This window comes from Dromiciops gliroides, chromosome X (assembly GCF_019393635.1).
Source record: "Dromiciops gliroides isolate mDroGli1 chromosome X, mDroGli1.pri, whole genome shotgun sequence".
Classification (NCBI taxonomy): domain Eukaryota; kingdom Metazoa; phylum Chordata; class Mammalia; order Microbiotheria; family Microbiotheriidae; genus Dromiciops; species Dromiciops gliroides.
The window spans coordinates 7385767-7413329 of record NC_057867.1 but is presented as its reverse complement, the minus strand read 5'-3'; positions in this window follow the sequence as shown (position 1 = coordinate 7413329).

Genomic DNA, 27563 nt, shown 5'->3' with positions numbered 1-27563 from the left:
CCAACAGAGTGAACCTCCGTAATTGAAACTCCAAGGTTATATTTCAGAAATTCAATGCTAAACAACAAATTTTGCTAGCAATGAGGAGAAATGTCTTGGATTGTGAAGGGAAGTTAGATAAAAATTATTTTATGCTATTTTAACTATGAGAAATTAGAAGCAAGATCAGAATGAGTTATTCCAAAAATCAAAGGAGAAAGGAATGTGCCCTCAAATATAGAATGGAAAGGTGAGACTAAACATCAATGAAAAATATGGACTTTCAAAAAAAAAGAAAGACATTTGAATCATCCTTGCAAAAGAAACAAGAGATGAACAGAGTATTCAAAACCAAACTCTCCAAGTAAACAAATCACAAGAAAGGCAGGTAAAATACAGTTAAAGAAAAGACTTAGCTATGAAATAAAATCTCTCCTTTCTAGAGGAAGAAAATAGTTTTGTTTTAAAAAATAAATCTGATTAAGGGTTAAAAGAAAACAAAAGTGGGGGCGGCTAGATAGCACAGTGGATAAAGCACCGGCCCTGGATTCAGGAGTACCTGAGTTCAAATCTGGCTTCAGACACTTGACACTTACTAGCTGTGTGACCCTGGGCAAGTCACTTAACCCCCATCGCCCCGCAAAAAAACAAAAAAAAGAAAACAAAAGTGAGATGATCATCAAAAGACAAGAAGATATAAATATAAATATTTAAAGGAAAATTTAAAAAGGAGATGGGAAGGAGGAAAAACTGAATATATACAAATGGCATGGTGATAAGGTAGAGGAGGGAGGTCAACTTTTGTATTACAAAAGCCCTATCTTTCTCAAGGGACATAGAAATAGTGTAAATACATAGCACATGAACAGGAGAATAGAATTAAGACAGTCTAGATGGGGGTAGAAGTATGGAAAGAAAGACAAAGTAAAAGAATGCTTCTTAGAAAAGGGTGACCAAGCTGGGCATGGTAGTACTTGTCTGTAATCCTAGCTACTGGGGAGCCTGAGGCCATCAGATCTCTTGAACTTGGATATTCTGAGCTCCAATGGGCTATGCCAATCAGATATCTGCAGTAAGTCCAATGTCAATATGGGGTGCCCCAGGGAGCAAGCGGGTACCAGGTTGTCTACGGAATCAGCACAGGCAGAGATAGAGTAGGTCAGAGCTGAAATGACTATCAGTAGTCAGATAGGACTCAAGAGTAGTGGCTGAATTTTTAGTTTAGGTAGGATAGAGAGATCTACTATTTAAACAAGAGAGAAGAGAAACAAAAAGAAAATGGTGCTACAAAAGGATATTATTGAAATTAAAGGGTTGGAGAGCAGAAGAAGGCAAGATGCTGAACAACATTCTTCTCTAGGCAAGAAGAGAGGAAAAAGGCAAAAGAATGGGGAAAATAAATAACAAGGTAGAGAAATAAATAATTTAAGCCAATTGAAGGAACTTGGCATAGGTCAGATAAAAAGAAATGGCAAAGGGAGAGGTTTTTGAAATAGACTGTAATTAAATGAATATAAGCAAAACTAATCATAGGGAGAAAATGCTCAATTAAACTTGGAAGAAGGTAAAAATCAATTTTAAAAAACCTGGAGTAAAACAATGCTCATAATTATAACCTTAAATATGAAAGCATGAAACAATTCAATACCGACAGAGAAAGAAAATGATAATCTAGAACAAAATGTATCATGTATCAAATGATTCTTTAAAAAGCAGGTGTTTCCATTATGCTATTATTGGATAAAGCAAAAATTTTAAATTCACAATGTGAAGAAAAATAGGCAGAGAAACTTCATTATACTGTAGAGTAGCATGGACAATGAAACAATTCACTTATTGAATGCATATGTACGAAGTATTATAGCGTTTAAATTAATAAATGTAGAACAAACTGAATTGCAAACATACAGATAAGGAGACAATAATTTTTAGGAGATTTTAATGTTCCTCTTTCAGAAGGAGATAAATATAACAAAGATGAACAAAAAGAAAAAGACAGAATTCAACATACTACTAGAGGAGTTAAGATATCCAAGCCACAATAGCTTCTGAATGGAAACTTTTTTGTAATTAAAAAAATCACATAGCACTTACTGTATGACAGACACTGTGCTAAGCCAGACACTGTACGATTATTATCTCATGTGATCTTCACAACAATTCTGGGAGGTAGGTGTTAATATTAACCTCATTTAAGTGATAAGTAAACTAAGGCAAATGAGGTTTAAGTGATACCCAGGGTTTCACAGCTATTAAGTGTCTGAGCTAGATTTGAACCTAGGGTTTTTTTTTTCCTAATTCTGAGCCCAGCACTCTATCCACCGAGCTATCTAGCTGCCCATAGGTTAAATATTGACATAAAATATTAAACAACAAATAACATACAAGTTCTTCTGTGTTACATGGTACCCTTATAAAATAGTCTTTGTGCTACTGCACAGAGAAATTATAAATACATATTAAAAAGCAAACTATTAAAAACATCCTTTATAGATCATAGCAATAAAATTGGTAAGTAATACTATACAGGGAGCATATACAAAAAATATACAAATCTAAATGGAGAACCAAGTAAAGGTATCTTGAGTATTAACTGGATCAAGGGACATATCATAGAAAAAAAAAGATCAACTATATAATAAAGAAGAAAAACAAAGCATACCAAAATTTGGGGGATTTAAGTCAATATCCTCAGAGGAGATAGATAGATTTACATGCACAAGTAGCTGAAAAAATATATTAGCAAAATAACAAAAAATCAATGAACTGAGAACACAGTTTTTAAAACTAGAAAAATCAATAAATTAAATCCAAAATAAGTACACATAAATCTCGAAAATCAGGAAAGACAGAGGTATAATGAAAAACCCAAAGATAATAAAAATGATAAAACACAGAGCTATTTTTATTTAAAGAATACAATTGATAAACCTTTAACTGATTTTTAAAAATCAAATTACCAAAAGAAATAAAAAGAATGGTACAAATTTACTGTACAAAATTATATGGTTGCAAAACAGAGACATTAAAGGAAGTGAGTGATTACCTACAAAAATACAAAATGCCTAAATTAATAAAACAAGAAACAGAAGGCTCAAACAACACAATCTTGGGAAGCCAATTTGAACAAGCCACAAAGAGACTGTCAAAGTGAAGAGGTGGGCCCAAGTGGAGTTAAAGATGTACTTTAGCAAATTCAAAGAACAATTAGTACGCATGCTACCCACATTAACTGAGAAAAAAAAGTGTTGCACCAAACTCCTTTTGTCAGACAAATATGGTTCTAATAACTAAATCATAGAGGGATGAGGAAAAGAAAGAGAACTATAGAGTGAATTTCCTAATAAATATTGATGGAAACATTTTAAATAAAATCCTAGCAAAGACCTATAGCCATATATTAAATTTTCACTATGATCAAGTTGTATTTATAGCAGTGACATAGAGATGTTTTACTAGCAGGAAAATAAGAAACTGTATTAAAAATCAGAACACAGAAGTGCATGATTATATCAAAGATGCAGCAAATAAACTTATATACATATATGTATGTATATATATATATATATATATACACACACACTCATCTTTCCTAAAACTATAAAAATAAAGATACAGAAGGACCATTTCAATATGATAAAAGTATATATCTAAATGAAATGTTAGTGTGATTTGAAATGGAAAAACACTTCTCATATTGAGAAATAGATTTCCCAAGAAATATAAGGAGAGAGTAAAGATGCCCTATCTCCTCACAATATTATTTAACATACGTCTAGAAATGTCAGGGAAAGCAGTAAGATAAGAGAAAGAAATTAGAGGCATAAATATCAGCAAAGAGGAGATAAACGTATCCCTATTTGCAGTCAGTATGATGGTTTACTTAGGTAATACAGAGATTCAGCAAATAAATTGAGAATATTAACAATTTCAGTAAAATAGAAGAATATCAAGTAAATCCATAAAATCATCAACATTTCCATGTATCAGTAACCAAAAAGAGCAATAACAAAACGATAGAAAGAGAATCTTTATATAAAATGACTACAAAATGCACAACCCATCTGAGAGTCAATCTACCAAGACAAAATTAAGACATATAAATATAACTAGAAAACACTCTTTATAAAAATAAAGAAATAATTACATAATGGAAGGACTAGGCATTGCTCAATGTTGGGCAGCACTAATATAATATACATTATAGTATTTTCGAGCAATTTACAGATTTACTGCTATAATGATCCATCTACTAAAGGACCATATTATAGAATTAGTCATAATAATAACAAAATTCATTTGGAGGAACAAATGGCCTAGAATCTCAACAGAAACAATGGGGGTTGGGGTGCAAAGTAGGAATGAAGAGAGAATAGTACTACCAGACTCCAAACTCTAATATAAAACAGTATCATTAAGCTATTCAGCACTGCTTTTAAAAACACAACCAGAACAAGAGACGCTATAAACAAGAATCAGAAGCTAGCTAATTCATTGTCTTAGTATTTTGGTAACCCAGTAACGGAAGGACAGAGACTGTTTTGGGTATGTACTCTCTACTTGTTAAGAACTGTTGGGAGAAATGGAAGGCAGTGTGGCGGCGGCGGCAACAACAACAACAACAACAACAGTTTTTACCAGCAGTAAAATATATATGAATGCAGGGCAGCTAGGTGGTGCAGTGGATAAAGCACCAGCCCTGGATTCAGGAGGACATGAGTTCTAATCCAGCCTCAGACACTTGACATTTACTAGCTGTGTGACCCTGGGCAAGTCACTTAACCCTCATTGCCCTGCACAAAAAACCCCAAAACAAAAACTAACACACACACACACACACACACACACACACACACACACACACACACTCTCTCTCTCTCTCTCTCTCTCTCTCTACATATATATATATATATATGAATGAAATACAAAAATCACATCATTAAAAATTAGGGGATGTGCCTTTTACACGTATGATTGGGGGCGCATTTCTATTGAGATAAGGGATAAAATGATCACAAAAGTTAAATTTGTAGTACGTGAATACAATAAATTAAACATTAAGAACTGTAAGGAACATGGGGTTACATAATATGATGTAAAAGAAAAAAGGAGTGTGTGTGTGGGGGGAGTAAAAGACCCATATGTATACTTAATTAAATTTCTTGGATGACAGCATATCAAAAATCAGTAAAACTGATGGTAGAAGTGTATGTCTTGAAAAATCAAAGGCATACAGTTTTCAATACTTTTTTATCAACCAGCAAATAAGAAAGGTACTTTTATATGCACCATGATTTGCCACTATTTTTTTATTTTTGATGTCTTGCTATATTATTTATAGGGTTTGGGTGAATTTTCTGCTTTGTTTACTTTGGTTTATCCAGTGACTGGTTTTCTGAGAAAAGAAATTGTTTTCTTTCAATTACTAGGAAAACAAAAGGTCTCTCAATAAGGCCGGGACTACAAGACAACACAACATACAGTTAGTTAGTTGAAAAGTTTGAAAATAATCGGTTAAACCACTTCCTTGGTGCTATGTAGTGCAAAAACAAAAGAGAAACTGTTGTCATAAAACAAACGAGTATGATGCAGCCAAATATATATATATACACACACATATATATATATGTGTGTGTGTGTGTGTGTGTGTGTGTACGTATGTATATGTATATGTATATGTATAGACAAAATCTGAAAATACTACTTCAAACCTCAGTCTCACTTATGCAATACATCTTTTTCAGTCATGTCCAACTCTTTGTGACCCCAATTGGGGTTTTCTTGATGAAGATACTGAAGTAGTTTGCAATTTCCTTCTCTGGTTTATTTTACAGATAAATAATTGAGGCAAAAAGGGTGAAGTGACTTGCCCAGGGTCACATAACTAGCAAGCATCTGAGGCCAGGTTTGAATTTAGGAAAATGAGTCTTCTTGACTCCAGGCCTGGTGCTTGATCCACTGTATCACCTAGCTGCTCCATGCAATACATAGCTGAGACCAAAAGTCATCAGTCTGCTGGAAAGCTTTCCCTACATGGGGCTAGTAGATTTAGTGGCAATATTATCTTTGGATACTCTAAAAGCAGGATCAAGTAGAAAATTTCAAATATATATTTTATAAGATAATTGTAAGGAGCTTAAATGCATTTCTACATGATCATCTGTTCTAGGAGAAATAGTTCCCTTTCTGTGTAACAGGGGTTAAATAACCATGTCCCATCTAAGTAGTGAGACCCCATGGCCACCCTACCCATAAAGCCAAAGATTAACAGAAAGCCAAAATTTCCAAGAGACAAGGGATGTAATTGTCAGCTAGCATACAAACCTAAACAAATAGGAACAGGAGAGAGAGAGAGGAGTTGAAAGACAGAGGAATCAAGATGATGATCATGACTCAGAGGGACAACTTTCCTCAGCTACAAAATCCTCCTAATAAAGCATAGCATATCTAAGCTTGAGACAGTTCATGAAGCCATCTGAAAAGCAGGAGAAGTTGGAGGTATCACTTGAACAGAGCATCTGGTAGAAAGGAGGAGATTCTTGCAGCACTGATTCACACCAAGTGATAAGTGGCCCGGTCCTGAATCATGAGTTTCTTGAACTTACTGGGAGTAATTCATTATTTAGGAACTCAGTTATTTTATGAATACCCTTTACTCATTTCTTGATTATGGAGTGTATATTACTAAACAAAGGCACCTAGAATTATGCCCCAGACCTTTAGGGTTTTGCTTTGGACACTACAGACCACAAAGTCTATAGAACAGTTAAAGAAATTGCTCTGAGGAGTTCAGAGAAACCTGGAAGGACTTACATGAATTGATGATGACTGAGAAGAGCAGAACCAGGAGAACATTGTACACAGTAACAGCAACATTATGTGATGAACAATGGTGATAGACTTGGCTCTTCTCAGCACTGCAACGATCCAAAACAGTTTCAAAGAACTCATGATAGAAAATGTTCTCAACATCCAGAAAAAGAACTGTATTATGAATACAGATTGAATCATACTGTTTCTACTTTGGGCTGTTTTTCCTTCTTTTTTGAGGTTTTTCCCTTGTGTTCTGATTCTTCTTTCACAATATGACTAATGCAGAAATATGTTTAATGTGATTGTACATATATAACTTACATTAGACTGCTTTCTGTCTTGGGGAGGAGAAAGGTAAGGGAGGGTGGGAGAAAAATTTGGAACAAAAATCCTATGAAAACAAATGTTGAAAACTATCCTTATGTGTAACTGGAAAATAATAAAATATTTTTATTTTTAAAAAAAGAGATTGCTCTGAGAAAAGCTGTATATGTACATGTGGAGCCTGCATGGCAGTTGTTTTAGTTACCATGCTCTAGCTGTCTCCACCTTCCATGGGTTGAATGCAAGATTGGCAAAGTGAGCATGGGATTTCTCAGTGTCTAGTTTAGTGAATGACTGGTTATTAAGATGAACAGAGTAAGGAAAATGGCAGTATTGTCTTCTAGTGACTAAACTCATAATTCTGGATGAGCTGACCAATCAAGAAATTGGAGATTTCCTTCTAGATTGGAGGGTTAGGCTTTCTGGTTGTGCTTTCTTTGCCTGCTGTGACATTTCTTTCCCCAGGGCTAGATGATAATGACAAATGTGCTCTTTAAAGGTAATCAAAATTCAAGTGAGCTCCCAATACTACTGCAGTTTGGTTAATTAAGAAAGCAATAGGAAGTGGTGTAACTTCACCAGTCTTAGACAATCAGGAGCTCTTCCTGGGTGCCTGTAGATTATGCATCATTAACTGGTAGCATGTACTTCCTCACCTGCAAAATGCATCTGCCCTTGAAATTTATCATTGAATAAGGAGTACCCAGTTTTTTTACCCATAACTTAAATGGGGGATTAACAGTAACACAAGGAATACAGTTATAGACAAAGCATAGCCAAACCAACAATTTGGTAGCTAGAGGGAAAACACATGCTAAAAGATGGCCCAGGCCATACCTCCATCTTTGTGACACCGTACTTGTGCTTGGCCAAATCTTTGCTTCCACTGTGGAATATCTAAACATAGGACTTTGTAATCCAAATACTACATTATTGCTGAGGGTTCCACCATCCTTTCAGTCAGTCAACGGCAGGCAAAAAGCACTTAGTAAGCTCTTCCTTTATGCCAGGCACTACTGTAGTGTTAAGCATTACAGTTATTGAAAATGAAATTTCTCTTTCCATCTCTTCCTATTGGACTTTGCTGGTAATATACAGAAATGCTGATGATTTGTCGGGGTTTATTTTACCTCCTGCAATTAAAGTTGTTCATTGTTTCAATTAGGTTTTTTTAGTAGGTTGCTTCTGCATGGAGTGCTCCCATCAAGGAGATAATGCATACGTTGATATATTGAAGTCTATACCTATACCTATATGGATCATTTCAAGGTTGAGTTCTAAGGATATTCACTTGTGGTCCTTCTGATTTTAAGAACACAAACTCAGGGCAGACAGTTGTATCAGAAATGCTGCCTGGGAACCTTGCCTATATTAAATAAATTTCCCGTTATGCATCTTTGGCTTGTCTACATTTATGTCCATATGTTTACATGGAATCCTGCCCATTTATGAGCAAGTGTGCCAATTTCACTGGGGCACTAAGTGCTCAGCTAAGATGGATCCAGATGGGGTGTCTGGATAATGATGGGAGTGCTGTCACCTTGGCAATATGCCACCCCTCTGTGACAGAGCTACATGGGCAGCCCAGGCTTCTTCAACTTAATCACACCTGTTGAGGCATGGAAATGATGCTTTTGTAATCTTTAGCAGCAGGAGATCAGAGGACTCGGGGTCCCCTTTGCTCTGTTCCAACTGGCACCTGAGAAATGCCATGGCAACATGTCTACAGGAAACCAATGCAAACATGGCAGTGTAGGGCAGTGCAAAGAAGGTCTGCTTTGGAGGTTAAAGAACCTTGTTTGACATCTCGCATCCATGCTTCACATCCTGGCCATGTCACCTTGGGAAAGACATTCCTCTCTCTGGACCCAGGTGTCTTCCACTGCTAATTGAGTAGGTTAAACTACAGGGTTTCTGGGTTCCCTTCTAGTTCAAAATCTCCAAATCCTCTATCCAGTATCATCAAAACTCAGTCATTACAAACATTTACATGCTGGGCAGGAGTCAGGGTACAAGCCAATGACCCTACAAAAGCAAGGGCAAATGGATGCAGAGGGAGAATGGGAGCTTAATCTTGCATTTGGCCAGCTGGGGGGAAAACCGGAACCAAGTATGATAGGAGCAGAAGAGATGGTATGCCTGGCCATATTTGGTTCCAGAAGTGCGGTATATTATTTCAGTCAGCTTGCCAGCCGTACCAGCTGTGCTTTCTAATCAGATGTCCTCCAAGTGACCAGAGTCCTTAAAAGGTCTGGTTAGTATTCTGGTCTTTCTTAGTGCATTGTGGGGCCCTCCCAGCTGAATCACAGAATCATAGGCCTAGAAAGGACCTCAGTGGATGCCTGCCAATGAATACCTGCCACAATATCCCCAATAGGTGGTCTTCCAGTCTCTACTTGAAGACTTCCAATGACAGGGCATTCAACTCCTCCCGAGTCTGCCTCTTTCACTTTGAGACATTTCTCACCCTTATGAAGTTGTTCCTGACATTAACGTTAAATCTATCTCTCTGCATAGCACCCACAGCTCCTGCTTCTGTCCTGAGGGTTAAATCAAATGAGCCAACCCTTCCTCAACTTGGCATCTCTTCAAATACTTCAATCATGGAGACAGTTAAGTGGCACAATGGATAAAGCCCCCACTCTGGATTCAGGAGGACCAGAGTTCAAATCCGGCCTCAGACACTTGACACTTACTAGCTGTGGGACCTTGCCAAAAAATATGTGAATCACTAGCTCACCCCCAAGTCTTCTCTTCCTGTGTCTGAACATTCTTGTTTCCCTTAACTATTCTTCATAAGGTACTGATGCAAGGCCCTCTGATGTCTTTCTTAAATTGTGGTTCCAAAAGAGGAACATGGGACTCTAGATGAGATCTGATTAGAGCAGAGGACAACAGAAATTTCACCTCTCTGCTTCTCTGAAAGCAGCCCAGGATCCCATTCACTCCTGATTCCTATTGAGCTTGTGTTGAGGGGAAATGGATTTACTTGTTGTCCTGACACGCAAAGGAGCTCGGATCTTGTGTGTGTTTTCATGAACATGCTGACAAACTTGCCTGGTGATTCCTTCATGCCATATTAGGCAGAGGCATAGTTATTCCCACGACTCAGTTTGTAAACCATCAATGAGAGAATTCAGTCATACAAATGGCTATTTGGCAAACTGCTCACTAATGGATTATCACTATTCAGTTGTCTGAAAACATATCTGTTTTGGGAGGGGGACTGGCTCACATGCACAGCCACAGCTTTGGTGACAGATCCAGGGAACAAATTGGGTTGTTTTCCTGAAATATAAATCTCTAGGTCAATGGTAACTGGAGAGCAGGCATTCCTGCACAGAACTTCCATTTCCAAGATTCAATTCAATTCAACAGACATTCGGGGGACTTTTTTTGTTGTTGTTTTGTTTTGTTTTTTTGTGGGGCAATGAGGGTTAGGTGACTTGCCCAGGGTCACTGGGGCTGGATTTGATCTCAAGTCCTTCTGAATTCAGGGTCGGTGCTTTATCCACTGTGCCACCTAGCTGCCCCTTCAACAGACATTTGTTGGGCAATTAATTGCTATGTGCAACAATGTCTTCTGGGTAGCAAGGATACAAGGATAAGTAAGAAACTGACCCATACATCACTAAGCCCAGTAGAGGAGGAAATCATGTTTAAATTACCTCCCAAAGGAACAAGGCTCATCCAAGTTGGTCCTTGAAGAAGGAGAGGTACTTTAACAGATGTAATTGTGTACAGTAAACAATTACTGCTTATTGAAATGAATGGGGGGGAAGGCCAGGGAGTCCAAGAGTAGAGGGTTGTGTGTGCAAAAAAAAAGTTAGGAGAAGGCAGGATAAGAATGGGGCACAGGGGAGATTTCCATGTGACTGCAATAAGGCAGAGCAGGAGGAGAGACAGCTGGGAAGGGCAGCTTGATCTAGACCACAGAGGGCCTCGAATGAGAGTTGAGTTCTTACTTTATCTGGTAAACAATATGAGCAAGCACTGAAGGGTTGGCAATGGAGGAGATACATGACCAGAGCAGTGCATCAAGGATGATTACTTGGGTGATAGCATTAGGGGATGTTCTTATCAAAGACCAAATGGTCTTTGCTCTAAGAACTGGGGTCAATCCTCTCTGCAAAGGATGTATCATGAACAGTTTGGAAACTTCCCATCAAATGACAAGGGAAGCACTGATGAAGCACGTGATTGTGTTCATGTTCCTGTGCGCATGTGTATGCAGAAGATGCACATATTAAGAATCCAACTTTCCATGCACTAATGATGTCATTTTTGTAAATGGCCCAAATGCCCTCGCCTTGAGAAACTGGGGAATGTTTGAGTCTCAAGTGTTGGCTACTTAGAAAGAAATGAGCCCTTCTAATTTACACCTTGACTTGTTGACGAACTGAATGCTCCTTTGGGCCTTTGCCGTAAGTTATAGATGGCTCTTAGGCCCATAAAGCATCTACCCACCGAAGAACATGAAGTTGCTTGAGGCAACTTACTGCCAGAGTAAAACCCTTTCAAGGGCAAAGCTTTATTTCCTCAGAGTTTCAGTTTTCATTTCTACAGAATGAAAGTGTTGGACAGAACGTCTCCTTCAGCTCTAATGTTCTGCTATTAGGTGACTGTGTATATACAACGCTATTGCTACACTCGGGCTTCGAATGATATCATATTCATTTCAAATAGAGTGAATGGTGCTTTGAAGTACATTTTAATTGGCGCAGACCATAGGAATGGCTCCCACCATCCTGAAATCACTCACATGGCAGAATTTCTGACTGACAAGGTCAGTATGTGGCCTAAGTTCAAGGGGTTGAACAATTTCTTTGTGACTTTCAGCTGCTAAATCAAGATATGGAATGAATACCCCTCTCCTCTTCAAGCCACAGCTACTAATTGCCCCACTGGACCTGTGGGGTAAGCCCTGCCTAAACTGGAGTCCCCTCCTTGCCAGCATACCCAACAAGAGGCCCTCTGCCTTTGCTCAAAGGCCTGAAGCAGCCCAGAACTTCCTCCATAGGCAGCCCATTATATATATATATATATATATATATATATATATATATATATATATATATATATATATATTTTGCAGGGCAATGGGGGTTAAGTGACTTGCCCAGGGTCACACAGCTAGTAAGTGTCAAGGTTCTAAGGCCGGATTTGAACTCAGGTCCTCCTGAATCCAGGGCCAGTGCTTTATCCACTGCACCACCTAGCTGCCCCCAGCCCATTATATTTTAAGATAGTTCTAATTACTAAAAAGTTTTTCTCGATATCCAGCCTGACCTGGTTGCTAGAGCAACCCATTTTTCTTGGTTCTGATGTCTGGGGATAAGCAGACCACATCTAGTTACTCTTCCACCTGACAGCCCTTCAAATATTATATACATATATATGTATGCACGTATATATGTATACATATATACATGCATGTATATGTGTGTGTATGTATAAAAATACCCCCCTCCCATCGAATCTTTTCTTCCCTAGGATAAACCACTCCAGCTCCTTTCCTGGACATGTTCAGCTTATCAATGACCTGCCTAAAATGGGGCACCCAGACTTGACAACGATGTCCCAAATGCATTCTGATCAGGGCCAAATGCATCATGCCCATACTGTGGTCAGTTGTCTGGGCTGCCACAGGGCTCTCTTAACTCCTGTTGACTTTGTCACCAACCAAACCTCCTTCCCCTACTTTGACATTTAGAGGAAAGCATTCTATTTATTCCTATTACATTTCAGTTTATTAGATCTGTCCCAATCTTTGAGTCTGCCAATCCTGTCATCCACTGTTACATTTACCTCCAGGCTTTGTACTCCACGTAAACTGGACAATCCCTCCCTTTCTAAGCTGGACCCTATATTTTGACACTGACCTGTTAGTCTGCTTTCAAATTCCTGTTTCTGTGTCCTGTTGCCATTCTTTTCTTGTCAGCCTCCATGTCTGGATTACTGTCTCCATCAGCTTCTTCATCTCCTATTCACAAGTCGCTGGAAGTAGCTGAAAGAAGATAGATCTGCTGATTAAGTAGGCTACAAAGTCATGCTATCGCATCTCAACTGAACCCTCACTGTTCGAAGGCAGTACCTGCATTCCATCCTGTCTATCTCACTCTTCACAGAGGATATTGCAAATCTCTTCCCTCCTTGAGTCTCCCATAACTCCCCTCCCTCCTTTCTCAGATGAGTACCTTGCCTCTTCCTTTCCTGATAAAATGAAAGTCATTTGATGTGAATTCCCTCTTCATCTCAAAATCCATGCATATTATCTTTCACTTACTCTTCCTTTCCTCCTATATCTGATAAAGAGGTGGTCCTTCTCCTTGCCAAAGCCAACCTTTCCCTTTCCCATTTCAAACTGGATGTCACGGAGACATTTTTGAACTTGCCATGCCCCAAACAACTCATTATCTTTCCCCCTAATCTCCTCTTCCAAACATCCCTATTTCTTTCAAAGGTAAGGCCATCTTCAGTTTTCCAAGTTCATCAGCTCTGCATTATTCTTGTTTTCTCACTCTCCTATCTAATCATTTGTCAAATCTTGCCATTTCTACCTTCATAATCTCTCTCCAATATTTTCCCTACATCCTATACACACAGTTACCATATTAGTTCCAACCTCATCACCTCAAACCTAGATATTGTCACGGCCTCCTAATTGCTCTCCCTCCCTCATGTGCTCCCCACTGCAATCGCTGACATATCATCAATGAAATTTTCCTTCACCACAGATCTGGCAAAGTAATTCCTCTACTCACCCATTTCTAGTGACTTCCTCTGGCCTCTGGAACAAAATATAAAGTTCTCTATTTGGTTTTGAAAGTGGTACATTTGGGGCAGGATTTTTTTTTTGGGGGGGGTGATAACTACATTTAAAAAAACACTAAGAAAACTTTTTTTAAAGAAAGATATGCTGGGGGGCAGCTAGGTGGCACAGTAGATAAAGCACCAGCCCTGGATTCAGGAGGACCGGAGTTCAAATCAGACACTTAACAGGTACTAGCTGTGTGACCCTGGGCAAGTCACTTAACCCCAATTGCCTCACCAAAAAAAAAGTGCTACATTGCCTAGTTCCAACCCATCTTTCCAGTATCATTGGACATAATCTCCCTTCCTTCACTCTGTCTCTCACCCATGACACTCCATCACCTTTCTATCCTCCATGACTAGAATGTACCCCCTCCTGACCTGTACCTCACAAAGCCCCTCTTCTCCTTTCACATAAAGCTCAATTACCAACTGCATGAAGATTTTCCTCATTTGTATCTACTGTGTATATATGTAGAGGCACACATATGCCCACATGTATATACACATTTTCCATACATTTACATAGACACACAAGTGCTGTATATACTCATGTATGTACTAGTTCTTGATCCATTAGAAAGGAAGCTTCCTTGGTTGTTATATGCACAGTGCCAGACAAGCAAGAGGTGCTTAATAAATACTTATTGATTGAATATTCCCTTATCTATGCATGTCTGTAGACATTTTTAAAAAATCTTATTTGGTTGGGATGCCCCGTACATAGACATCTCTTTAAACAACTTTCCCCCCTTCTTCTCAGAAATGTTTTTCTTTGTGTCTTCAGAATTCCATCCTAATAGTCCCCATTCCATCTGGGCTGAATTTCTTTGTAGAATTTGAGCCACTTGGGAGCAGCTAGATGGTGCAGTGGATAAAGCAGGAATACCCGAGTTCAAATCCAGCCTCAGACACTCGACACTAGCTGTGTGACCCTGGGCAAGTCACTTAACCCCCAATTGCCCCACAAAATTAAAAAAAAAGAATCTGAGTCACTTAGATATACCTATACTTTCTCTGAACTTTTGAAATTGCTTCTCCCTAAATCCAACGTGCTTATCTGTGTCCAGTTTTCCTCTCTCTCTATGAAATATTTAAAAATTTGATATCCCACCCCCTTCTCAGGCTCATATAATTTATATCCCAGCAACAAGTTATTTCCTGTTGGTAAGAATCAGATCCAGAATATGATTTTTCTTTGTTGGTTCCTATACTTTATGAAAGGTAGAATTATTATTACAAGTCAAGAAAGTGTTGGTTGCTCTGTTTGGGCAGAAAGAGAATCTAAGCAAATGTCTGGATAATTGAAGTTACCCATCATTACTATATCATTTCTGTCTAAAGCGTCTATAAGATATTCCAATGACAAAATTGCTTTGATTTCTTCCTCCCTTGATTTCCCACCAAATGTTCGCTCTTACGTTTCCCCCATCTGGTTCCTGGATTTTGCCACATTAATATATCTTCTTAACATACATTGCTACTCCACTCCACCTTCTAACCCATCTTTCTTTCTGGGGGGAGGAAGTGGAGGATGGGAAAAAGCGGAACCTTCCAGAGCAATATTCCAATTGTGAGCCTCAGCCCACAAAATCTCATTGCTATCTGTGAGTTCTAATTTGCTTTCGTATTTCATAATCTTTAGTTCAATTTTTACCCATTCTTTGTACATTTATATATAAACACTCGAAACAATAGGTTTTAAATCTTAGATGTTTTTTTCTTCTGTGACCTTCTCAATTTCTCTATTATTTTTTTTCTTTCTGCGCTGCTCTGGCTATAGTCTCTTTCTCTGATTGCTCTCATATTTTGTTTGGTGGCTATATATAGGCATTTTCTCCTCCACCCCCCTTTTCCATTTAAAGTAATTTTGATTGGATTGGCCAGACTCCAGGTAAATACATTTTTATCAGACTTTCTTAGACATACTCCATCCCTCTCAAGGAGACAATCGCTCCTATATATTAAAGTTTTGGTCCAGAAACCCAAATCCCTTTTATAGATACCATCTTTGTATTTAGCTCTTTACTTTCCAAATCTGCCTCAAATCCTTGCCTTTAATAGGCAACGAGGATGAAAACACCATCTGTGCCCCCCAAGATTAGCAGGTTGTTGTCCAAGACTTTGTGACCTTTAGTAAAATTGTTGTTTCTTCAGGAATCTCCAGAAGTGGCAGGAGGCGACAAGTCTGGGGAGTGCTGTGTCACACTTTGGACCCATGCACAAGGGATGCAGCAGGGCTCCCTGTCCTAGGGTGTTCCTAGGCAAGGAGTCATCAGCCACTATGAATCTCCTCATCTTCCTCTGCTCCTGACCGCACTGTGATGAGCATGACCATTCCGTGGGTTCAATCCTTTGCAAAGAGCCTCTCATCAGCCAATTAGCCCCAACAATTCAGGGGTTGGCATCTTCCTCTGCCTTCCCTTCCTCCTCTCTCCTCTCTAACCTTCTGAGCACATTAGGAATCCCATCTGTCACCTTAGATAACTTCTCCTTTGCCCTCGTGTTGAAAGCATTTCCTTCATTCTCTCTGAAGGTCTGGAGAGTGGAGGGGCATCCCCCAGACTCCCTTTACCTTGTCTTCTAGGAGGGAGAGCAGCCAGTACTCTGACCATAGACTGTGGGCATTTCGTAGTGGCAGGAATACAAACAAGGCCTCCTGCCCCAAATATTTGCTAGAAGGGAGCTTCTGCTGCTCTGGCTCTCTGCACCAGTGTAAAAAGGCTCTCACAACCAGTTTGGGGTTTTCATCTTGCAATTGTCACTCTCCTCCTTAACTTGTCAATACCTTGGCTGCTGCTGCACCCAGATTCCTTTCCCTTTTCTTACTAACTCCTCCTCTTCTCCTCTAACTCGCCTTGCTTCCCTTTCTAACTGCCTGCTTTTTGCACCCTTTTCCTTCTTCTGACCCTTCAAGCCCTCCCAAGCTCCCCATTGCAAAAGTCAAGCTCTGGCTTTCTTCATAACGCCAAAGCCTTCCAAATCCCCTTTAAGATTCTCTGTCGATGGGGCAACTAGGTGGCGCAGTGGATAGAGCACAGGCCCTGGAGTCAGGAGGACCTGAGTTCAAATCCTGTCTCAGACACTTAACACTTACTAGCTGTGTGACCCTGGGCAAGTCACTTAACCCCAATTGCCTCACTAAAAAAAATATTCTCTGTCGAAGATGGCAGAGAAAAGGCAATAAATGCTCACACTTGCTGACACAATGACTCCAAACAAACTCCAAACACAGCTAGAAAACAACTCCTGGAGCAGCAGAACTCACAAAAAGATGGCTGAGATGATTTTCCAGCCAAAGAGAGCTTGGAAATGTGGCAGGAGGGGAAGCCTGGTTATAAGTGAAGTCCAGCCCCATGATCAAGCCAAACACAGACCTAGCCCCAGGTAGGCTTCACCAGAGAAACTTACCCCTGAGCCTCCAAATCAGCTGCAGTGTTGGTGTCTTCTGGAACTAAGCTCACAGTCTGGTGAGAGGGCTGAACAGTTGGCTGCTGGGTGGGGGGAGAGTCTATGGGGGTATATGCAGGACCTAAGGGGAGATTTGGATGTCCTACCCCAGCAGGGAACCAGGAAGAAAACCTGAGCTGTGACTACCCAGGTGGGGGAAGGGTGCAGGCTCATCAGAGCTAACAACCAACAGCACCCAAAGTTTTGCTGCCTGGTTAATTAGCAAGTTGGCCTGGGGTTGTATAGGGACCAGAGAAAAGACCAGGTGAGTGAAGAAACTGCCCCTCATTAAATCATAACACCTGAGACCCCCTGAAACCTGGGACAGTATAACCTGGAAGCAGGACCTCACACTAAGAAGGAGGTAAAAGTCAAGTAAAAGACTGGCAAGATGAGCAGGCAGAGAAACTTGTAGACCATACAATGCTTCTTTAATGACAAGGAAAATCGAGGTGCACCCTCAGAAGAGGATAGCAACCTCAGGACCCCTATATCTAAAGCTTCCAAGAAAAATATGAATTGGTCTCAGTCCATAGAGGCACTCAAAAAGGACTTTAAAGATAAAGTTAGGTAGAGGAAAAAATGGAAAGAGAACTGAGGGTGATGCAGGAAAGTCATAAGAAAAACGTCAACAGCTTGAAAAGCCAAATAGAAAAGGAGATACAAAAGCTCTCTGATGAAAATAATTGCCTAGGAATTAGGATTGAACAAATGGAAGCTAGTGACTTTATGAGAAACCAAGACACAGTAAAGCAAATCCAAATGAATAAAAAAATAGAGGGCAATGTGAAATATCTTCTTGGAAAAAAGCTGACCTAGAAATTAGATCCAGGAGAGATAATTTGAAAATTATTGATCTACCTGAAAACTATGATCAAAATAAGAGTTTAGGGGCAGCTAGGTGGAGCAGTGGATAGAGCACTGGCCCTGGATTCATGAGGACCCGAGTTCAAAACCAGTCTCAGACACTTGACACTTACTAGCTGTGTAACCCTGGGCAAGTCACTTAACCCCAATTGCCTCACCAAAAAATAAAAAAATAAGAGTTTAGACATCATCTTTCAGGAGATTGTCAGGGAAAATTGCCCTAATATTCTAGAAACAGAAGGTAAAATAGAAATTGAAAGAATCCATCAATCACTTCCTGAAAGAGATTCCAAAAGGAAAACTTCCAGGAATATTTAAATTCCAGAGCCCCCAGGTCAAGGAGAAAATATTGCAAGGAGCCAGAAAGAAGCAATTCAAGTACTGTGGAGCACGGGAAGTATAGCACAGGATCAAGCAGCTTCAACATTAAAGGATTGGAGGACATGGAATATGATATTCCAGAGGGCAAAGGAATTGGGTTTACAACCAAGAATCACCTACCCAGCAAAAATGCATATAATCTTTCAGGGGAAAAATTGGACTTCAATGAAAAAGAGGACTTTCAGGCATTCGTGATAAAAAGACCTGAACTGAATAGAAAAATTGACTTTCAAATGCAAGACCCTAGAGAAGCATAAAAAGATAAAACAGGAAAAAGAAATCATGATAGATGTTAAAAGATTAAACTGTTTACATTCCTACATGGGAAGATGATATGTCTAAATCATAAGCACCTTCTGAGAATTAGGACAGATAATAGGAATAAATTTAGACAGAGGGCACAGGTGGGAATTGATTACGAAGGGATGATATGTGTAAAGCATTTATTTTTTGTTTCTCTTTTTTTTTGGGGGGGGGGAGTCAGAGTTGATGAATGTCTTGTGTCTGAGGCCAGATTTGGGTTCAGGTACTCCTAGGTCCAGGGCGGGTGCTTTGTTCACTGTGTCACCTAGCTGCACCATGATGACATCTTTGGGGTAAAATTGAGGGGGAGAAGAATACAATGGGGGAGGGGATAGGAGAGTGGTAGAATGGGGTGAAATCTCACATGAAATAAGCAGGAAAGGGTGTATGGAGTGGGGGAAGAGATGGGAGGAGTGGGGAAGTGAAGGAGCCTTATACAGGAAAGAATTAGCTCAAAGACCTTAATCTCATCAGAGCTGACTCAAGGAGGGAATATTTCAATTGTAGGAAAGTAGGAGGGGAAAGAGTGGTGAAAGAAGGGAGGGAAGAGCGGGATAGGGGGCAGTCAGAAACAAAAACACTTGAGGAATAGGGTAAAATAAGATATAAAACAGAGTAAATATCACAGGAAGGGAATAGGATGGAGGGAAACAGATGATTAATGATTGGTTGATGATAATGGCAAAATGTACAGTACTTTGCTGGGCTATTGTGAAGAAAATTCTTTGTCAAGTTTAAGGTACTATATAAAAGTCATCTATTACTGTTCTTGCAATAATCAACCTCCTGGGTTTATTGTAAGGAAATCTCTCTATATAATTGTAGCTTACTATAAAAAAAAAGATCAGCAGGATACTATCAGAAAGACCTGGAGGGACGTGCATGAACTTATGCATAGTGAAACCTACTGTATACAAAAGAACAGTATTATTGTGAGATGATATGCTGTGAATGTCTCGGTTATTTTGAGCAATGCAATGATCCAAGACAACTCTGAAGGTCTTATGAAAAATGCAATCCATCTACAGAGAGATAACTGATGGTATTTGAATACAGATGGAAACAAAAACAATATGAACAGGATGCTGTAAGAAAAACCTGGAAAGACCTACACGAACTGAAGCAGAGTGAAATGTACTATATACAAAAAAAAACAGCAATAGGGTAAGATGATCTTCTGTGAAAGACTTGGTTAGTTTCAGCAATGCAATGATTCAATATAACTCTGAAGGACTTATGAAAATTGCAATCCATCTATAGAGAAAGAGCTGATGGTATCTGAAAACAGATTGAAGCATAATTTTTTTTGATAGTTCCTTAATCTGAAGTTTTGTTTTTCTGTTTTCTTTCACAACCTGGCCAATGTGGAGATGTTTTGCCTAACTACTCATGTATAACTTAGATTGAATTGCTTGAGTTCTTGGAGGGGTGGAGTGGGGTGGGAGGGAGGAAGAGAAGTTAGAACACAAAGTTTTAAAAAATTGATGTCAAAATTTGTTTTTACATGTAATTTGAAAAATAAAATTCTAAAAAAAAAGATTCTTTCTCTTCAGTGGATAAAGCACTGGCCCTAGATTCAGGAAGACCTGAATTCAAATCCAGCCTCAGACACTTGACACTTACTAGCTGTGTGACCCTAGCTCACCAGCTCACTTTCCCCTCTCACCCCAAAAAAGATTCTCTCAACTTCTTCCTTCTTCAATCCCTGTACCTTCTTGCACATGCACGCGCGCGCGCACACACACACACACACACACACACACTCTTGATCCACCCACCAATGGTAAGAGCTTTGGCTGCTTATCCTTAAAGGCTCTCTTCTGATTCCATCTCTTTCATGAAAGCTACCCTCCTCACCCAACACTTTTCTCCACATGCAGACTCTAGATTTGCCCTCCACAACATCACTCGAAAATTCCTTGTTCTCTGCTCTGGCACTGCCCCCACCCTGGTGCAGGCCCTCATCACCTTGTGCTTGTGCTATTGCAATACTTGCTGGGAGAGGATCAAATAGAAAGCCCTTTATAACATGCTCCCCTACTTTTCCAGTATTCTTCCTCCAGTCCCACAGGCTCTGTGATTTAGGACAGTGGCCTCGCCACCCCGCTAACAAGACATTTCATTTCCTAATTCTGAGCATTTGCACTGGCTGTGTCCTGTGTCTGGAATTCTCTCCACCCTCCACTCTGTCTCTCAGCTCAAATCTCCCCTCCTATAGGAAGCCTTTGATGATGATTCGCCTTAATTCTAGGGCCTCTCCAGTGGTGATCAGTAGAAGTTGTTTGTACATAGTTGTTTGCACAAAAGCAAGGACTGTCTTTTGCCTTTTCCCCCCAGATCCCCAGCATTTAGCACAGTTCCTGCCACACAATAGGTGCTTGATAAAGGTGAACCTGAAGCAAGCAAAGGCAGTTTTGTGACTGAGCCCAGAGCAGAGCTGCAGTCAGGCCCCACATCTGGCCTGGGGCTGCTGCTCTCAGAGGAAGGTAGCTATCAGGCAAAGCCCCATAATGTCCCACCGTGGTGCCTTCTAGGTAGCTGGCAGGGGCTGAGGCTGACCAGGCTCTTCCTCCCCATTGGGGTCTCTGGGTTTCCCACCTAAAATCCCACCTTGTCCAGGCAGCCCACCCCAAATGAAGGCCTTTCCCTGTTGATCATCTCAGATCTACCTGGGTACAGCCAGTTGGTGCAAGGCTGTTTGCCACTGTGTTTCCCCTCCCCCTCCTTAGAGCTCGAGAGCCTTGACAGCGGGACTATATTTTACCTTTTTTGGGAGGGGGAATCGTCAGTGTTTCTCCCAGTGCCTGGCACATAGCAGGCAAGTAGGAAATGTTTTGGCGATGACTGACAAATTCCAAGGTCTCATTTTTCCAGGTCTACCTCTTTTTCCAGGCCTTACCTCTTTAACTTGACTAATCTCCTGTAGGCCTAGACTGGCTTCTCTCTCTCTTCTCTGGAGCACCCAGAATACCAACTACCACCATGAAGATGCTCATTACACAATTGCTGAGTAAGTGGATGAACGTGCTAAGAAAGCCTGAGCTAAAAATCTCGTCATTGGGCTTCCATTACATTGACAACACTCAGTCAGTCGGCTCTGGCCCCTTCAAGCACAGACTAAGACACAGCAGTAGCAAATGAAAGGGGGAGCCCACAGCAAGATGTACAGACTTGTTGGGCCACGGAGCACGAGTTCACTGAGTCAAACATGCACAGCCAAGGTGCTTAGGAATGTACTTCCTTAGGTGACAGCACTGCGTGTGGAGGCAAACAATTGTGGCCTTGGGAAGCAGTTTGTGCTGAGGAGAAGAAAGACCCCCAGGGTGGTTTTTCCCCCTTACCTTCTCCTTTGTTGTGACCTGCAAAGAAAATCTCAGAGCCGAAGGGAGCTCATGGAGAGGGCTTGGCTCCCCGGCCTTTGCAGTCAAAGCCAAAGCTGGAAGGCCAAGCAGCAGGCAGGCAAAAGGAGCTAATGGGGAACATGCAACGCACCTGAGTCAAGACCAAAATTGGCTGCTGTGGGCCAGGTGGGAAGTGGGAGGTGGGAGGTGGGAGGTGGCAACTTGGTAGGTTGCAACAGCTTTGCTGCTCCAGGGCCCTTGGAATAAGTAAACCCACTTTGAAGAGTTCTAAGAAATGATTCAGAGGCAATTTGTAAACTAAGTGCAAATGTTTAGGATATGTAAAGTAAGAGAAGTTAGCAGGGCACCCCAGGCCTGAAACTTTGCTGTATGTGTGTGTTCATTCATTTTGTGAGTGTGTGTGTGTGTGTGTGTGTGTGTGTGTGTGTGTGCCCTGAAAAACTACATGGCTGGAGTTTATGCATTACTTGAAACTCCATCTTTAGAGTAAATCTTTCCAGTGTGGGCTATCACTGCCTTCCCCCACAAGCTACTGCACAGCGGGTGGAATCTACAAGAAATACAGGGATCTAATGTCAAAGTGAAAGAGAATGAGCCTTTAGGGGCCCTATTCTAAACATCCAGCCTGGTAAATGTCAGGACTGAGTGCAGAATATCGATATAAAAACATATTGACTTCCAGAGGCATCAGTATTCTCTGGGTTAACATTGGAACTGTAAAGATTAAGAAAATGTACAAAGATCCCCCCCCCAAATCCCACCCAACTGACATTGCTCTGCCTAAATATGGCCCTCTGGACCAAGGACTTGAGTATGGTCTTTTCCTAGCCATCTGCTATGCTACCATAAGTGTAGTCCTGGCTGTTTCCCAAGTTCTAATGACTTACTAAAGGGCTGGGGAGTAATGTCCACCTCATATACCCTTTGCCAACACATAGGAGGGGCCATTAAAATACTGTCATCGTTTGCCATGGAGCTGTGACCAAAGTGTTTGACATGGGAGGTGGCCTCCGGGGGCCACCATAGATAGGAATTCTGACTAAGATGGAATGGCTCCATTCTTGCATGTCCATGGCCTTCCTTCCCTTTGGCCCTGACCTCTGGCCTATGAGAATTTTTTTTGGTTGCCCAAAATCTTGGCTGTAAAGGATAGAGCTACTTAGCAGGGGCACCACTTCAAATTTCCCAGTGACACCTATATGCTTAGCAGCAGATATATGGCACAACTATGAGTCTGATGGGAACTGTACACAACTGTACCCTGTGTGTATCACTGGTTATCTATGCCATGTCAAGACATGCAGAGGAAAACTCCCAGCATATTGAGCACTGCCTCCCCCCCCCCCAAGACAGGAGGCTATGAGCAAGAGTATGACAGGATACAGGCACATAGATGGGTTGGGATCTGGAGGAAACACCACAAATCTGCCAAAGCATCAAAGTGATTGATATCAATGGTACCCTTATAAATCTGGCTTTTATTTCACTTTGATTATTTACTTCACAACTGATACATTTTCATTCCCAAATACCCCTAAGAATTCAGCTACTTCACTTCAGTTATTTTGGACACTTCCTGCCAAAGTCGAGTCCTTTCTGCCTGGCCCCAGAGAGGCAGTTAAGTCTAGGGATAAATTCTGTATTTGTTCTATCACCTTCTTTTTTATTAGCTTTGAGCTTGTCTTCTGGAGTTATACATTACTACATTCGAAAGAAATGTAATCTGAGAGCCTTGGAGATCATAAAAATATTTTCCATTGTGATTTTAATTAAAGTTTTAGTTTCTATATACACATATAACTAAATTAGGATCAGGAAGTGCCAAAGAGGAGATATTGGTTACCAGTGAACAGAAATAATATATTCAGCTAAGAAAGTAGTCGGTGATTTAAATGTTCTCATTACTTCCCCAGCTCCAAAAAGTGTCATACACCATGGCACACAATGCATTGTTTTCTTTTTCATAAATAAAAAATTAACAAACTAATTAACAATATTACCTTGTAGCTTACAGGAATGACATCCAATAATTTGTCGTCTATTTCTTTTCTTTTCTTTCTTTTTTTTTTTTTTTTTTAGTGAGGCAATTGGGGTTAAGTGACTTGCCCAGGGTCACACAGCTAGTAAGTGTCAAGTGTCTGAGGCCAGATTTGAACTCAGGTCCTCCTGAATCCAGGGCCGGTGCTTTATCCACTATGCCACCTAGCCGCCCCTATCTGCCATACTCTTATAGGCTAGTGTGGATTTGCTTGGAAGAGTGAACACTGGTATGACCTATGGTCCTGTTTGGCCCAGATGCTAACCCAAAGAAAGATGGCCCACAGGGAAGTCGATATGATGATATGGGAAAAGAAGCACATTTGGTTGTTTAAGAACTCTAGAGTTGGTGGTTACATGTGCCCAAACCCCAAACTCTGGGGAAGTAAGGGAAAATATTAGCTTGTAAGTGAGAAATGAGGCCAAAAATGATTTTGAAAAAGAGGTATTATTCTTGTTCCCTACCTGAGAGTGGAAAGACGCAGAATGCACAGAATTTAGAGGATTTGCCTTGCAGAGCCAAAATTTGAACCAAGGATTTCTAACTCAAAATCAAAAACCCTCTATACTTTCTACTAAACAAACCATATGAAGCCCAATTCTGCACTGATTCAGAAAAGTCTCTTCTCTCCACTCACACAGCCACTATGTCAGGCCCATGTCACCTCACACTTGGCATCAGTTCCTAGTCAGACTCTCAGTGGCCAGTCTGTCTCTGTCTCTGTCTCTGTCTCTCTCTTTTCTTTTCTTTCTTTTTTCAGGACAATGAGAGTTAAGTATATTGTTTGGGAGAAGAAGGCAGTTCAAAGAAGGTGGTAATAGCACTTTCAGACCTTGAGTAATCTTATAAAGCAGTAATCATCAAAGCTATTTGATGCAGGTTAAAAAAAGAGCCAAGCTGATCTGTAGAACAGAGAAGATAAGCAAGACTCAGAAACAAATCCAATTCAATAAGGAGTTTGGCAGAAGTTAAATGTAGACCACATCTTATAACATACACGACAACACTCAACTTTGATATGTGACTTGAATACAAAAGGTTGCAGCATAAAAAAATTATAAGGGAATGAAATGAAGCATCTTTTGCAACTATGACATTATTTCCCATCTCCATGACTTTATAATATCTATCTCACATGTCTGGAATATACTTTTTTCCATCACCTCAGGGTCCCTCTATTAATTTAAGATGCAGTTGATTATTCACTTTTTATTTATAAAATCTATACTTATATATGGACAGCTAGGTGGTGCAGTAGATAGAGTGCCAGGCTTGGAGACAGGATGACTTATCTTCCTGAGTTCAAATTTGGTCTCAGACAATTCCTAGCTGTGTGACCCTGAGCAAATTACTTGCCCCTGTTTGCCTCAGTTTACTCATCTGTAAAACGACATAGAAAAGGAAACGGCAAACCACTCCAGTATCTTTGCCAAGAAAATCTCAAATGGGTTCACAAAGAGATGGACATGACTGAACAACAACGAATACTTCACATTTAAGTACTTGGTATCTTTCCCATTATAATGAATGTGATCTCCTTGTACTTGTATCCTTAGAATTTGTCAAATCGTACACCCTTAGGAAATGCTTGCTAATTGTCATCTTTATCAATTCGTTGGGTATGAGGTGAAGCCTCAGAACTCTTTTGATTTGCTCTTCTCTTATTATTAGTGATTTGGAGCATTTTTTCCAATAGTACCTATTAGTAAGACTTTTGGGAACTGTTCATAAACTTTGACCATTACCCATTAGGTAATGGCTTCTGGTCTAACATATTTGTGTTAGTTCCCTATATAGTTTGGGTACCAGACTCTTATTTAGAAATACCTGATGCAAAGAATTTTTCCACATCAACTACTCTCCTCCCTACCCTTGTTGAATTGATTTAATTGGTGCAAACACTTTTCAATTTTGCATAATCAAAATCATCTTTTTGGTCCCTTTTTGGGTTAAGAATTTTCCCACTGGATGTAGTTGTCATTGTGCGTGCGCTCTCTCTCTCTCTCTCTCTCTCTCTCTCTCTCTCTCTCTCTCTCTCTCTCTCTCTGTATCTCTCCCTCCCTCCCTCCCTCCCCCTCTTTCTCTTTTTAAGGTATGACCTTTAATGTTTAGGTCATTTACCACAATAAGCTCAAAATGGATACATGGCGTAAGATGTTGATCTGAACCTAATTTATATCAAACTACTTTCCAGTTTCCCCAGCAATTCTTGTCAAATTAAGAGTTCTTCTCCAGAGAAGTTATATGTTTGGGGTTTATTGAACACTGAGTTACTGAGTGCAATTGTTTCTGATCCTTCCTTATCTAATCTATTCCTCTGATCTACTTGTCTATTTTTTAACCAATACCAAAGAGTTTTGATGCTTGCTGATTTATAGTATAATTTGAAGTCTGAATATTCTATTCTTCCTTCATCCTACTTTTTCATTACTTCCCTTGAGATTCTAGATATTTTATTCCTTCAGATGAATTATTCTTTTTTCTAGCACTATAAAGTATACCCTTGGTAGTTTGATTGATATAGCATTAAATATGTAAATTAATGTAGGTAGTATTGTTATTTTTATTACATTTGCATGGCCTAGCCACAATCACTGAATATCTATCTCTCTGATTATTTAAGCTATTTATTTATTCATTTGTGGAGAATTTTGTAGTTCTATCTATACAGGTCTTGCATGTACCAAGGAAGATTGATGTGGATATTTTATTCACTTTGTAGTTCTTTTGAATATGAATTCTCTATTATTTCCTCCTGAACTTTATTATCGTCACATAGAAATCTTGTTGATTTGGTTTTATAGCCTGCTGCTTTACTGAACCTATTAACTGCCTCGATTAGTTTGGTTTTGTTTGTTTTTCCTGATGCTCTAGGATTTTTTTTAAAAAAGGAAAATAACATGTTGGCAGCAAGTAGGGATGGTTTTCCCTCCTCTTTGCCTATCTTCAATGTATTTAAGCAAGGAAAAGGGGGCCAATTCTTGCTGTGCTCCTATATTTCCTGGGCCACCTCTAATGATGTTTCCTTTTACCCAGAGAGATATACATTTGATCATATTAAAATAAACATTTTTAAAAAGATTTTTCCTTTTCTCCCTTTTGCCATTTTGTTGTTTTGCAGAAATGAGTCCTATACGTTGCCAAAGGCTTTTTTTTCCTGAATCTTTCCGAATAATTACATGGTTTGGGATGTTTTAGGTTTTAATATGATCATTTTACACTCTTTCACTGAT